At 35.5% G+C, this 4,832-nt stretch overlaps 1 non-coding gene across 1 annotated transcript; it reads left to right on the top strand.

Annotated features, from left to right (window-relative positions):
- The first annotated feature begins 3,839 nt into the window (after positions 1-3,839).
- LOC121216852 (small nucleolar RNA R71) lies at positions 3,840-3,946 on the top strand. The gene has a single exon (XR_005913060.1). It is a non-coding gene; the product is annotated as a small nucleolar RNA R71 (small nucleolar RNA).
- Positions 3,947-4,832: the final 886 nt, after the last annotated feature.

Below are 4,832 nucleotides of genomic sequence, written 5' to 3'. Positions count from 1 at the left end.
ACGAGAAGTGTTAGGCATCTCTTGAGCCCCCTAGCGTAGTGGAACACAACAACAACAAATTAACCACAACTTAAGATTTTGACGGTTTTCCTAATTCATTCAACAACATAATATAACAAAACAATCAGCCAAAATTTACCGTAAAACACAGCAGAGCAAGCAGTATCACAGAATGGATAGAATGAAAAGAGATTCCAAGAAGATGTAAAACAAATAGAGTAGAAGAAAAGAAAGGAAGAAGAACATTGAGAAGAAAATGAAAAAAAAAGAAATATCCAAACATTAAAGGAAAGGGCATTTAAAATTTAGATCAGTTTTATGGAAAAGTGAAAAAATAAATCCTTGTTGCACCTAAGGAGACTCGAACACGGAACCACTGACATAGACAAATGCTTAACCATTGAACTAACAGGCTCATTCTTGACACAAAATGACACAGAAGTAAACATAAACAAGAAATCCTCACCTAAGAGTTCAATAAAGAAATTAACAAAATTCTAAAATTTATACGACTTAACTCTCCAATCTCAAGTGAACAAACATGGCACACAACCACAGAAGCAGACACATATTTATTGACATGACTTAGTAATAAAACTCAAATTTTGAGGCGTTACAACAAATACCACAACCAATAATTCCTTTTTGGTGGTGGTGTAATTAAGTTGTGCATCAGTTAGAGTCTGACTGGCATAATAGATTGCATGAAATAGTTTGTCTTTCCTTTGCCCAATACTACTCCCATGGCATAATCATTGGCATCACACATGAGCTCGATAGACAATATCCACTTAAGAGCTATTACAATTGGTGCAACCACCAGTTGCTTTTTTAACTCCTTGAAATCTAACAAACAAGGTTCATAAAAGATGAAAGATTTATTTTGGTCCAACAAGGCATATAAGGGCTTAGAGATCTTGGAAAAGTCTTTGATAAATCTCTTATAGAATCCAACAATGCCCTAAGAAACTTCTAATTCCCTTAACACTCGTTGGAGGTGGCAGTTTCTAAATCGCTTCAATTTTTTCTTATTAACTTCGATTCCTTTATGGAAAACTTTATGCCCTAAGAAAATTCCTTCTCTTACCATAAAATGAAACTTCTCCCATTTTAGGATGAGGTTAGTCTCCTTATAGTGTTAAAGTTGAAATTATAAGTCGTACAAATAACCTTTGAAAGTATTCCCAAATACCAAGAAGTCATCCATAAATACTTTGAGAAAATTCTCAACCATATTTGAGAATATAGAAATCATGCACCATTGGAATGTTGTTGGCGCATTACACAGAGCAAAGGGTATTCTTCTGAAGGTGAATATACCATATGAACAGATGAATGTTGTCTTTTCTTGATCTTCTAGGGCAATTGCAATCTGATTGTACCCAGAGTATCCATCTAAGAAAAATTAAAAGTTCTTTCCAGCTAATCGATCTAACATTTGATCAATGAAGGATAGTGGAAAATAGTCCTTCCTTGTGGTTTTGTTAAGCTTGCGATAGTCCATACAAACTTGCCATCCCTTGACAGTTTATGTAGGTATAAGCTCATTATTGACATTATTGACCATGGTTACACCTCCCTTCTTTGGCACATATTGGACTGGACTCGCCCAAGAGCTATCAGAGATTGGGTAGACAATACCAGCATCCAACCATTTGACTACCTCCTTCTTCACCGTCTCTTTCATAATAGGGTTTAACCTCTTTTGCTATTCAATAAAATTTCTATGGCAGTCTTTCAATAGAATTTTGTGCATGTAGAGTGCGGGGTTGATTCCTTTAATATCATCGATTGCCCAACCTAATGCCTTTTTGAATTTCTTAAGTGCAGTTAACAACTTAACCTCTTGCTCATCAGCCAGCTTAGCAAACACAACCATGAGTAGCATGTTATCCTTTCATAAATATACGCATTTTAACTGTGAAGGTAGAGGTTTTAACTCTAAGGTAGGTGGTTCTTCTATGGACAATTTAGAAGGGCTAAAAGTTTGAGGAGATAAATCTAATTTGTCAAACCTCTTTCTAAGTCTATCGACAATTAGTTTGGATTCCATTAACTTATTGTGGTGTCTTAATGGCTATTCACCATCAATATCGACTAAATCTGATTCACTATGCTCTTTTTCATGGTATTCTTTCTCAAATTCCTCTTTCACAGTGAATCTAAATAAATTGACAGCATGACACTCTTCGATATCATTAGCAATTTTAGAGCCTTGAAAACATTAAAAATGATCTGTTGATAGTTCACCATCATAGTTAATTCTGCTTTTTAAACATTAATCACAATCCTACTTGTTACAAGGAAAGGTCTACCAATAATAATAGGCACATTTTTATCAACTTTACAGTCTAACACAATGAAATCAATAGGAAAAATGAATTTATCTACCCTTACTAGGACATCTTTGATTTTACCTTCTAGGTATGCATATGACCGATCTGCTAATTGTAAGGTTATAGTGGTAGGTCTTACTTCACAAATTCCTAGCTTTTTGAACACATACATGGTCATAAGATTTATGCTCGGTCCTAAATCATACAAGTCCTTCCCAACATACTAGTTGCTAATTGAGTAAGGTATTGTGAAGCTTCCTTGGTCCTTCAACTTTGAAGGAAATTTATTTGTCAACATAGCAATGCACCTTTCAGTGAGTGTGACTGTTTAAAATTCTCCCAATTGCCTCTTCTTTGAAAGTATGTCTTTCATAAACTTGACATAGTTAGGCATTTTCTCCAAGGCTTCCACTAAAGGTAAATTGATGTGAAGTTGCTTAAGGACATCCAAGAATCGCCTGAAATGTTGGTCTTGTTTGTGATTTTGAAAACATTGGGGAAATGGTTGGGGTAGGTGAAACTTTAGGTTGTAATGATTGTTTTTTCGGGGAATTGTGTTCAACAGTGCTGTTTGAGTTTGCTTCGACATTGCTCGGTCTAGTTTTCTCAGTTGTGGTGCTCTTCTCGTGTTGTTCAAGGGTTTTGGTTGTAATTATTTCTGAATTCACTGATTTAGGATCAAAATTCTTGACAACTCTATCTAGTTGTATGCCACTTCTAAGAGTGATTACTTTACAATGTTCTTTCCCATGTGGTCTTGCATTCTCGGTATCACTAGGTAAAGTTCCTTGTGTTCTTGAGTTCAAAGCATTAGCTATCTATCCTACTTGATTCTTTAAAGCTCGTAATGGTGATGCTTGGCTCTGGATCACTACATCGTTCTTGGTTATATACTTCTTCAGTAGAGACTTAATAGATGAGGAAGAAGATGATGTCTATCCTGTTTGAACTTGTTGTTGAGGCAGTATAGACTGATTGAAACCAGGTAAAACATTCATGGCATTAGGTCTAATAGCCATGTTGGAATTTCCAGCTCATCAATTACTCTACCCAAAATTTGGGTGTTGTTTCCAACCAGGGTTATATGTGTTGGAATAAGGATTGTTGTTCCTATTGAGGTTGCCTATATAGCAGACATATGTTGGGTTTGAGAGACACTTTTCAAACATGTGATCCTCACCATAATAAACACAAGATAACTCAGCTGCTTTCAGTTCTTTCTCCTCGCTAGGGTTCTGCATGGTCTTTATCATGTTAGCTAAAGAAGATAGATGAGCAGTAAACGAGGAAATAACATCAAGTTCAAATGATTCAACCACTCTCCTACCACTTCTAGCTCTTGTTGTGGGGCATTGATAATCATTATTGGTGATTCTCTTTAAAATCTCGTAGGCTTCATTGTAGGACTTATCCAACGAAGTTCCATTAGCCGAAGCATTAACCACCATTTGTATTTGTACATTCAAACCGTTATAGAACATATCCATTTGGGTCCAATGCTAAAATCCATGCATAAGACATTTTTTAAGAAAATCTTTGAACCTTTCCCATACTTCAAACAGTGTTTCATCCTCTAGTTGCTTGAAGGATGTTATGTCAATTCTAAGTTTGACATTCATATTGGGTGGGTTATATTGTAGTAAAAATCTTGACACAGATCATTCCATGATTCTATTATTCCAGATGGTAAAGCATTGAGCCATGTTCTAGTAGGATCTCTTAAAGAATAGAGATACAATTTGAGTTTTAAGGCATCTTTAGGGATACCTTGCTGTTTGAAAGAATCACAGACCTCCAAGAAAAGTCTCAAGTGCAATTTGGGATCTTCAGTTGGCAAACCACCAAATTGACAAATTGATTGAAGCATCTGACACATTACAGGTTTCAGTTCAAAGTGGGGAGCTTGAATTTGTGGCCTGACTATTCCAGGATTCAGGTTATCTAAGATAGGCACTACATGCATTCAAATTGGCCTATCTCAATCATCAAACATTTCAGCAACAATAGGAATAATATTCAGAGCTCGCGATTAAGTTACTTATTCATACTAGGTGGATTGTTACCTTCTTGATTTATTACTCTTTGTTCTCTTCTCCTTCTTAGCAAGGTCCTTTCAATTTCTGGATCTAAGAGATAGAGTCCTTCAGCAAGAGTGCCTCTATGCATACAACTAGTAAAAGACCTGTTCAGATCACGAAACAAACAAATTAGCAACTAAAACTATAAAAATTATAATAACAAAAACCAAAGTTACCAATCGCCAATCCCTGAAAACGACACCAAAAACTTGTCGCATGTGAATATGATGTGCGAATTATGCAAGTGTACATGTTGAATCAAATAATAAAGTGATGAGTATTGTTCCTATGATGATTGGATGAATGCTCTTTGTCTAAGTTATTATAATTGGATAGAAAAGATAAACGTATAGAATGATGTTTAATGAAATTAAAATGGGATTAACACATTGAAGTGAGAGTAATGAAGGATACTAGC

Source organism: Gossypium hirsutum, chromosome A02 (assembly GCF_007990345.1).
Source record: "Gossypium hirsutum isolate 1008001.06 chromosome A02, Gossypium_hirsutum_v2.1, whole genome shotgun sequence".
NCBI classification, from domain to species: Eukaryota; Viridiplantae; Streptophyta; class Magnoliopsida; order Malvales; family Malvaceae; genus Gossypium; species Gossypium hirsutum.
The sequence above is the reverse complement of the archived record's forward strand: the minus strand, read 5'-3'. Positions and strand labels throughout refer to the sequence as shown.